The 11563-nt window shown below is 45.4% G+C and overlaps 1 non-coding gene across 1 annotated transcript; it reads right to left on the bottom strand.

The window, feature by feature from the left end:
* Positions 1-1952: 1952 nt before the first annotated feature.
* Positions 1953-2024, bottom strand: TRNAQ-UUG (transfer RNA glutamine (anticodon UUG)). The gene has a single exon. It is a non-coding gene; the product is annotated as a tRNA-Gln (tRNA).
* Positions 2025-11563: the final 9539 nt, after the last annotated feature.

Here is an 11563-nt window from a genome sequence, read left to right on the forward strand (position 1 = left end):
TCTCGGAGAATAACACTGCGATATGTAGTGTATGTATACGTACGTGTGTGCTATGTAGCGACGCTTTACTCGAGACAGGGACAAGAGAGGGGGGAGGGGTGCGAAGAAAGGAATACACACTATATATATCGTAGGCAAATCGATTTGCTTTCACGACCCTTGAAATATATTTTGCGGCACGGTAGTTACTTTCCGGCTGGATTTAAGTAAAACGGCGTAGTCATAAACCATAAAGATTCCAGTCATAACTCGAACGGTATCGCATTTTATTTAATTGTACCCGCGGCACTGACGCTCCCTAGGGGGCAGCAGCTGGATAGAAGCGAAAACGACGAGAAGAATGAAGGGTGAGCAGGAAGAAGCAGCGGCAACAGCAACAGCAGCAGCAGCAGCAGCAGCAGAAGAAGAAGAAGAAGAAGCTTGTGCTTCGCGTGCATAATATTATTTATTGCCAAAGGAGGCTGTTAAAGTTTAACGCCGCGAAGGCGCTCGCTCCGAAAATTAAGCACGATAAAATGTTTGTTATCCAATCGAGTCGAGGCTTAACGCTCCCCTAGTTTGAATTTGTCGAAAGCGAAGGCGGAGGCAAAGTCGAAAGCTCGCTCGAACCGATCTCTTAACGACAAAGACTGTATTATCTCACGGATAAGACATCCACGACTTTACAGCCAACAACTTTCAAGAGGATTGCGATTGCACGTTTCGCCGATTCACCATTCGTTCGCTAACGTCACATCTGGACGCACGTACCGCTGATAAGATCGATTAGACGCGCAAAATTAACCTATAAACCACGCGTAAATCTTTGGCGAAACATTTCGAAACTCTACTGGTTTTATCGAAGGTTTTCGTTATTTCCATCACCCCCCCCCTCCCCCCCCCCCGCTCTCCCATACGAATATTTATTTGTACAAGAGGTCCTCTCTATATACATATACAGCAGATATATATCTGACGTAGTTTCTTCTAGGCATTGGTTTACGTTGGAGAAAAAAAGTCTGGTGATTCTTGCAACAGCCAAGCTAGATATCAGATCCTAAGCTCGTGTGACTCCCGATTACACGTTTCGTCATTACGGGGCTATTTTATCACCGACGGAGTTACGGGGTTCCGCTCGTTAACCGGAAAGTTCCTCCGGATCGTCTCGCTCAAATTTAAATTGAGAAAGTATTTTACGAGCGCGCAAGAGCTTCACGGTAGCGTTGTCACATCTTGATGAACTTCCGGTAACGATCGTAGGAAAATGTCAGCCCCGCTGTCTATACGATCGTTTCGCTGAAAACCGACCTGGGCGGACCCTTATATCTCGATAAATTAACCTTGATAACTTAATTACGCTATTTTCTATCGATCAACCGCCGCGGCTAGCTGGCTTGGCAAATTTTTACGAAACTCTTGACAGGGACGGACGATATTTAGTTAGGATTTAAACAAACAGTTTGGAGATAACGTTTGATTGATTAGCTCGAGATTTATACCGGCTAATATGCGATGTGATATAATAATGGTATGTATTCATGCTTGCAAATTACGACGGGCTTATAAATTATCGCATTACGCTCATCATCAATATACGCTTATGTTTGTCGGCGACTCGTCATGCAAGAATTGAAGATTAGACTCGAGGAATACATTATCGGTGCTCGAGACGCGCCGTCTATTTATATCGGGTGCTCTATTGCGCAATCATCGCGTAATGCACGTAGTACATACACCACCGCCGTTGGTAGCTCGATAATGTATAGGAATACAAGTGAGAAATCCATTATCGTATGTCGGACGATTTATTCGCTTCAGTTACGACTCCTCTGATATCGCATATCAGCGTCCGCCAGCTAGATTCTTCTAATTATAATTACTAATTCGCTATCGATTGATGAATTTTAATGGCTATTGGCTATTTTCCACTATACTTGTAGAAATAAAAATGAAAAATGCAAAATTTGCGAAAAAGGTCCCACCGAGATTTGAACTCGGATCGCTGGATTCAAAGTCCAGAGTGCTAACCATTACACCATGGGACCGCGGTGACTTTATCGCTCAAATAGGCTTATAGAAATAGACCATTGAATAAAACAAATAAAGCACCGTTTAACAATCTATTCTCGACGAATATTTTTGCTGTTTGCACTAAACAATTTTTGCATTTTTTTTTATAACAAACTATTAGAAAATATCTTACTTTAATAAATTATTAAAGAGAGTGCAAGAAAATTGTTAATATCTAGAAAAAAATTAATAATCCCGCGCATAAGAATATAATCCTCTCGAACTAGCGGAGTACGGAAAAAATATTCAATTTTGACGTACAAACATGACTCGCAGGATTGCGTAATCCTAAGCGTGATAGATATATACATACAATGTAAGGTGCAAGAGCGTGAAGCTGGCATAATATTTGAAATGGAGTTTTGACAAGTGATTTAAATAAAAAAATTAAAAGCCCTCGAAGGATTTTACATCGGAAATCGTAGGATCAACAGAGTATATGGATTCACCCATTGAGTCATTCTTTCACCCTGCCGCACTCTCTTAGTGGGGGGGCCATAGATTTCGAAAGGATCGACAGGAGAGTCGAACCACCCCTTATCCCTTTGCACAGTGTCAACCCCTAATTGAACGGATGCCGGCAATAAATATTATGTTTCTTTGGTGGGGTGAATTTTATAATGGTAGCCAATAATACATGTAGGACGCCGGAACCGGACGTGCAATCGGTGTCCTCGACACTTGGACATTTATTTTCCATGTCGTCTTGTAATAGTCGGCTCATCGAGCATCCGGAGTGGCTCCGAAGCATCGATTTATCTCGAGTGGAAAAATTCAAGTGAGCACAGTAGTTTTATTTTCACCCAAAATTAACGAGTACAATAAGTACACACGCGGAGAGAGAGAGAGAGATTCGCCGCACGCATATCGTTAGAACGGTGAGTCTCGTTAAGGGATTAACGTTGAACGAGGAGACTTATGGTTTCTTGGCAATAATTACAAACAGATCAATTCGTAATGCATAGCAATAATGACAGGCACGCTAGTATCGTGGCTGAGAGGCAGCTCTTTTGAGATCAAAGTGACGAGCCTGCTGGCGGCATGCATTGGTCCACGACTAATGAGATTCACTTTACGCTCTGCTCTCCTCTCCTGCTCCACCTTCCCACCCCCGCCGCCATTAGCGTTCCCGCTACCGTCCTCCTCCTCCTCCACGACGATGTTTTCCTCGCACAAAGAAAGATTCTCCATCCTCCTCTTGTGCACGCACGCGTCTCGCTCGCGCACAACGGAGTCTTCCATCGTTTCAATAATTGCTAATTCCAAACTATCCACTTTACCTCTTGGTCTCTGCAAATTAAAACTTTATTTCCTAGACATTGCATGGATGTTGGTGTCTGATGTGGTTAGAGTGGAGGGGGAAGTCAAAGGACAGCATAGCGTCAGCGAGCAACAGAGAGAGAGAGAGAGAGAGAGAGAGAGTCGATCATTTATGTATGTAGGTCGCACACGTGACTATACGACGACTAGGTGTATCCTCCAGCTATATCACCGACATGCCCCTATGCCGTCACGACGTTGGATTTTCAAACGAGGCAAGAGAGCGAGATGGAGAGTGCGAGGTGAAAAGGAGGGGGGAGAAAGCCGAGAGCTCGGCGGGGCTACTCGAACGACAAGCGGGGCGAATTAGCAGTTGGAAAAAAGCGTGCCGCGTCACGCTTGGTGGCAAAATGGTCCGTGGCTAACGCGCGACAATTCGTGAACTCGATTTCAAGCACCCGCTGGAAAATCGTCGCCATATTGTGCTCTCTATGGTTACGTATCTATGCTCCACACGGTATACAAAGGTCGTATAGGATGTAGTTTGGCCGGTGTCGCTTTACGAGTCCCCGTCGTCGATATAATTAATGGCGGGAAGTCACTGCTTCGATCTCCCAGTTCTCGCGCACCCCAACTTCTAACGCGAATTATAACTGCGTGCGCGCAGCTTTCCTTCTCACGGACTTGCCTGCCGATGCCGATCGCTCCACGCAGTGTCGTACATATCCCTCGTCTCACACTGATACGCGTGCCCACACCCTCCGGTAATTTATCGTTACCGGTTATAAGCACCGGAAGAGAACTATACACCGATTCTCCTCAAAGGGAATCGTGCGTCTTAATAATGTGGAAAAAATTCCCTTTTAATTAACACCATCAAATTTCCATCACTTATTTCCATCACTTATATATAGATACCAGCAGCAGCAACGGTAGAAATACACGGACGATGAAATTTCACGCGAGAAAACACCGCGTTTGGCGATATCGACAAATATTGAATAACCGATTTAATATACCAGCCGAAATGCATCGGTGGTAATAACGCGAAAGGGTAAAGGCACGCTTAATGTGAAATTTCATAAGCCCGGTCCGCGTACGCGCTGTTATTGGAAATTTTAACACCGTCATACGCGCGCAATATGGGCTCTATGTAACTATTAATCGAATCTTAATTCTGAAAAGGGTTCCGCCTCAGCTTTGAGTGGCAGCTTTATCCGCTGCGAGATCTGCATCCGTCGATCGCGACAAAATGCAGGGCAATAGCGAGAGAGAGAGAGAGAGAGAGAGGGGGGGGGGGATATTTATACATATATATATATAGCAAGTGAAGTAGCAGATGCCGCGATGCGGGTATTATCTCGCGATGGCATCTACGCGTTACGCCCTTACAGATCATTACTCTAGTTGGCGGTTATCATTTCACTTTTGCCGGCTCACGGCATGGATAATGGGCCCCACTAGCCCCTCTTTTACCCCCCGCAGTGCAATTGTGTCACTCGGTAATGGATTCGACCCTACGACGGTACTCGCGAGCAACGATCTTGTAACGCTGCGATCGAGAGAAGGCGAAAGGAATGATCGGGATGAGGAAAAGAACAAAGTCCCCGTAATAAATAAGTCCTATCGAGCCCCTACCTACAGTGACCCCAGCCATTTTTGATTCAATCCGCCGAGGCTTATCGTTTCCTCTTCATCAATTATGTACCGTCTAACGCGCACAAGTGCCTATAATAGGACGAATCAACGACCTTCGAAAGTATACGTTATACAAGGAGTTTGCGCGGATTATCAATTATTCATCGAATCGAGCGAGTCAACCGAGGAGGAATAAAGAGTAATTTTTTAGTTTCATAAAAGGTCGCGCGAATTTATATAGCGAATAACGTCGTAGGGTAGTTCATCATAGGGATAAGCCTCCGGATAATTAATCCAAACGATTTACGATCCTCCGAAGGGTTTCATAGTCCGATAACTGATTCACGAGTTCTCCGCGTAGGAGTTTTGTAGAGTTTCCGAAGGACGGTGGTAAAGGAGGGTGGAGGTTGGAGTTTGGTGCTTCGACACTCGCAACTTGGTCGGGTGACAAATCGCTGGCGTTGACCAACGCTCCTGGATTCTTGTAATTTTAGATTACACTCGGCTGACCGGGGCCCATGGTTAACGCATGGTCGGGCAACCCCCTCGGCCATCACGGAGTATCTTGTCCAGAAGGGTTAGATTAGATACGTCGTTCAGTTTGGGCCATATATCTGTTCGAGCCTGTCTTTCCATCGGAACGCTAGCTGCTACTATGTGCGAACCATGGTCAGAGGAGAGATCCTCTCTATACCTATATACTGCACACACACCCATATATACATACACTTGTATCAGTGTATACAATAGGACCATCCCCCGGTACACGCGCAAACACACGGAGTAACGCATTGGTTCGCTAGGTGTGCATTAAACGCGCACCCGTTCGAATTTGTGTATATCGGTGTCGAGGCACACATGCTCGCCCTCTCCTCCCCCGCAAAGTGTGGATCGCGCGGTGAGTTACGGGCCTGCGGACAGAGTGATGCATTGCCCTGGAACCGAGGAGGACCGGATCCCATGGGAATCGAACGGGAACCCTTACGCCTCACACCATTACGCTCCGTGACAGGAACCGGTTGAATTATTGGAATATCGATGCCAACGGGCATTAAATGCTTCAATTAGGATTATTATCGAAATAGTCGAACGCACTCGGGACCACGCAGCAACTATATATATATATATATATATATATATATATACACACACACGAAACTTAACATATTGATAAACATAAAGGAACAAACTGCGATCTAACTCAGGTGAAATAAATATTATGGAACGAGGCAGAGACGAGAGCGTACTCGCTGTCTGAATAATGTAAATAAGCAGCCTATATATATTGAGATTGAGAGTGCATTATAGGAGAGCGTCTGAAAGCGCGCGACACGCGTTCTGCTTCGGTAAAACTGTCCTCGAGAAAATACACGAGGGAACAGTATATATAGATATATAGAGGAGGGTAAACGTTACGTTGGACCATATAAATCGCGCTTGATCGCGGAGGAGTAAGTATATATTGATCGTATATCAAAACTACTGTGTGTGCCGTGGTAATTTGTAGCCGATGCGTTATATAGCATGGAAGAAGAAGAGGGAAACCTCGACAGAATTATTATCCTTCGAGCGACACTTGCGGTGCTAAGTCGATATAGCAGCAACGGGACAATTCACGTCGATCTTTTCATGAACTATGTGCGAACCAGCGTTATGCTACAATCGTACAAGGATCGTTTGGCTTAACTACTGGTTCAGTGGTATTCGCCACGCATTAATATATATATATATATATATAGTTGGACATACATACAAAGGACCCAGGATGCTGGCGAACTTGGCCGAACAACCATCCACCGAATCAATTGGAATCCTCTCACCCTCGATACGCGCCGCACATTTACACGTGTTTTTCCATTCGACACACGCAAAGCTCTTTGAATATTATAACGCGACCCTACGCGCGTTATATATATATGAGATGATAGAGCAGAATGACAAAACTGTCCGGTCCATATGATTCCGGAAAGACGCTTTTCTAAGCCGAATGCGGAACGATCAGCTGCATTCATAGAAATGGTATTATTCGCTCGACATTTGCATGTTTAGCGATCGTATACGAATCGAGGAAAACGGCCTGACTCTCCATTCGAGCGTTTAGCTTTCCCTGTCTATATTTTTCTTTCTCTTCGTGTGCGTTTGCACTGTGTGTGCTCTTGAATGTGTATATATATATATATATATATATATATATATATATATATAGAGAGAGAGAGAGAGAGAGAGAGCAATGTGGAGCACGTACACGAGTTAGATGAAGGAAACCCGAGATCGGCGCCTGTTTAGAGGACTACAGCACTATCCCCGTCGATCAATGGTGCGTGCAGAGCTCTCGATTTTCCTCGAGGCTAAAGTTTTTGGTAGAACTCGTTAAAACTAACTCCCGCGTAGCTTTCCCCTGCAATCGCTAATGCGTCCATTCGGCCGCATCCGCACAGGCACTTTATTTTTATTTAAAGTACCTCGAGCCCCGGCGCGTTCTCGCGTCCTCGTTGTCGTCTCCGTCGACGGCGTCTCCGTCGTTTCGACGATTCGATCGATTACCGCGATTAAAATAAAATGTAAATGCGGGCCCGAGCACGACTCGTGTGTTATGCAAATCCGTAGCCGGTAATCACCGAGTGGAAGCTGATGTCTTCCTACGACTACTTCGATACTAATGGCCCGGCTAAAATGAAAGGAAGAAAAAAGGAGATGGAGAGCGAGGTTCTAGCCGGAGGAAATGGGATAAGCATTGTCGGAGCCCCGTTCCTGACGTACATCTAACCCTCTGCAACCCTTGTACTCGTCCATATATATATATATATATATAGAGAGAGAGAGAGAGAGATGGAGAGAGGAAAAAGGGAAAAAAATCCTCAGGGACCACTCATCGACGTCCCACGGAATTATCGGGTAAAATAAAACTGCGACAGTTTCCACGTCTCTCGGTATTAGTATTATCGCGTTGTTTGTTTAAAACGTACACACTAATTACGGCGGCGACAGTTGAATGCATGCGCAGCACGCGGCAGGGAACGAATCCTGGCTAAATCCTTCGAGCAATTTAATTTAAAATCCTGTCAGTGGATGATGCGGATTCATTATAAAGGGTCGAGGCAAAGCGAGTGCAGTGGTGCCGATAGGCAAATGCAATGGGCGATCGGGAAGCGAGGATGCAGCGTCCAATGGAAAGGACGATGGGCCAATGCATGCCGGTGCATTCATTGCTGCCTCGGTCCCGTCCAGGATGATTAATTAGTTGTCGCGCGTCTCGTGTCAGCGTGTCACGCTTGTCAGGGCTTTGTCACTTGCTATACTACAAACACTGCAAGGGCTCCTGCACGGCTCTCCCTTTTACGCTCCCGCGCATGGTCCCAGCCCCCCTCCCCCCTGCCCCTCCCACACACTTAACTTCCGTTCGCGATACCGGACGGCGATATACTTGAATCCCACTGCAAAGCAAATTGCATTGTAACCACGGCTGCAACAGGCGTGCCATTAATCAATGCCCGATGCACCGAGCATTCTGCCAATTTCCAAGTGCAAGTGCACTTTGTGCAAAATCGAGCAACGCTCGCGCTGCTCGGCAAGATCCTGCCAGATAGGATTCATCCCCCGTTCACCTACTAGGCTATTGTACCGCCTGATCCTCTACGCCTCTCTCACTATATATATATATATAGTGCATCGCGTATATCTACCATTCGCACACGTACGTTTCATCCCTTTTTCGAATCGGTTATTTCGCGTCCACCCGTGTACCGCTAGCTGCTATTCTTTCGCTCCCATCGCGATAGTAATTGATTGCAACGAAGCCATTGCAACAACGCTCTTTTGTTCTCGGTGCATCTCGTCCAGCGATTCACCTCAACTGCTTTTATGCATTCGTTTCCATCGGAGTCTCGCTTGAAAAATTAATCGATAAATGACCTTTTCTATCGGGATGCGCAGGCTATACGGACGAATTGATCGAACGATAGTATCATTTTCCATCGTGTCTTGTATATATAGATCAATGAAGAGTAATTTAAATAAAATGAGAAGATTGTAGGAAAGATGCGAGATATTCGTGCGCGGCGTTAGGAGTAAAATGTGCGATTGGACAAAAGTCGTATAATGAAGGGTGGGGGCGGGGGGGGGGGGTATAGGACGGTGATGGCCCGTAATTAATTTCCACGATGACGGCTCGGTAGCGCCTTTTGTTCCTACGTCATGCGCCGCACCTGCTCTGGCCTCTGTAACGCGTTTCGATCAATGATCAATCTCTATAGGAATACGCATGGTTGACGACAAATGGGAAAGCCCTTGTTTAGAGGACAACCTATTGGCTGCCTTTGAATTGCTGAAAATGAAAATGGAAAATTTTTTCTCGCCCACCGGTGGAATGCCATATTGGCCCGGGTCCCGTTTCAATTGGACCTCTCTCTCTCTGCATATATCGAAAATTAATAAGTTTAACATGGATTGTCCTCCGATTGGCCGGAAATTCGTGAAAGCCCGCGAGAAAATTTGAATCATCGATTGTTCCTATCGATGAACGCGCGTGGACCGGATGATCCGGGCGGCCTGCGATGCTGATCCGGGGCCGACACGGATGGTCTACGTCGCGATGCAACGTTACACGTGCTGTACATATATATATATATATATTAACTCCTATCTATACATATATATATATATATATATGCCGGTAGTAGCAGATATCTCCGAGGGACATTCGACCGAGCTCAATCGCGTTAACGTACTGGCCGGCATCGTACCACGTAAATTACGACAGCGAGATTCGATTATTTGACCAAACGCCCGGTAGATCGACCGAATATCGTTCCTGTAATTTACGCACGGCTCCGATAGTGATTTACCGAGGCGAGTCGTTAACGCGCTCGCAAGAAAATATTTCTGCGTCGATTGTCGATGCTTCCGGCCAACGGAAGTCCACGGCTACGCGTGTAAACAATGTTTTAACATTATTGATTTCGACTTTGCAATTACAGCGCGCTTAATAGATTCCGTTCTGTCGTTGGCTCGAAAAGCCGCAGCAACGCTTTACAACGGCGATTTTCGATACACGTATACGCCTGTGCATAGAGAAATTCAGGTGTTTTGTAACGGACAGTTAATTAAGAATCAATTTGCGCGCTTACGCGTCCTACGGAAATCAATCAGCGGTGCTGCGTCGTGTCATATCGATGACGATAAACCGAACGCAAGGTTTGTTCCAACGAACCTTTCTGTCATTGGAAGTACGTACGCTATATATATATATATATATATATATGTATATATATGTATATGCCGATGCGTGCACGCGGGCCTAATTACACGCGCGTGCTTCTTCTCCCTTTCGCGCACCAATAGCATCGCCCAGCGCGGTAAAACGCGTTAACGAGCCTCGACTTATTGCTGCGCGCGGTTACGATTACAAAACGCCTCGTTTTCACATTCCGAGAGAGAAATTCGGAGTCCATGATGATCGGGGGACAATTATTCCATCAACTATGACCATGGTGGAAAGCTAATAAACGACTTTTTAAACACAAGTTATTATCCTCTAAAGCAGTATATACGTGCATGTATATATATAGAGATCGATCTCCGAAGCAACAGAGAAACGATAAAAATTAATGATAAATATAAGCAAAGTCATTCTCCGCGTTTCTTTACGCTTTAACCACTGTATTTTCCGCGTCATTATTTTAACGAGACATTACTTCCTATAATAATACGACTCGTCGTGGTACAAAGTTTTAAAGTACGCACTCTTTATGCGCGATTACTGTAATTCATCAAGACGATCTTGGTAGTGCATAGCAAAGCCTATAGTCAAGCTTGATAACGCTTGCTATTACATGCCTACCAAGCATTAGGGAGTAATGTTACGTAGCCCAAAGCTTTGAGCTTAGTCCAGTTTATGCTTCGACTAACAATCAATGTACTCTTGGCTAAATATTGTCAAACACTCCATACCTATATATACGTTTGCATCGATATATCTCTACGAAATCCTTGCAAGATTTGCACCTCCATTATAATTCCTTCGATTCAAACACGTGATTCTTAGCGTAGCAAAAATTATGCTACAGTGATTATAATGAACTACAATAGAAATCTATCCCATATATGTATGCAAGATCATCGAGGATGTTGGAAATGACGGAACGAAGTACGAGCGTCGCGATCGCTGCACGAATGTCGGAGTCCTCGAATCGGGACGACAGTCATTAAATGATCTCGTGCAAGGCGCGGCGAATCCTCGGCTTTAACATCTCAAGCTGTTGCTAAGGGATTGATGGTGTTTCCATGACAACCACCGAGGGCCTATTGTTGCACCCTGTGACGCCAGTCAACCACCACCACCACTACCACCGCATGGCATATTTATTTGCATGTAATGTAGGTGCGCGGGTGCACGGATCTTGTTCGTTCACACGCATGTCACGCATCCCGCTGCACGTATACATTGGTATGTGTAAGAGGGCTGAGTTTATGCATCTATGCCAGTGGTACCAAACCCCTTGATGCCGTCCCTTCACCTCCATAGACCCCACGCTCTCTCGCTCTTCCAGGGGCAACGTCCTGTATAGGTATATCGCAGGCTGCTTTAAAGACGAAGGATTCAAAGTTCCGAAGAAGC

This window comes from Prorops nasuta, unplaced genomic scaffold (genome assembly GCF_024137725.1).
Source record: "Prorops nasuta isolate Cenicafe-Biocafe unplaced genomic scaffold, Cenicafe_Pnas_1.2 PNAS00014, whole genome shotgun sequence".
In the NCBI taxonomy this organism is placed as follows: Eukaryota; Metazoa; Arthropoda; class Insecta; order Hymenoptera; family Bethylidae; genus Prorops; species Prorops nasuta.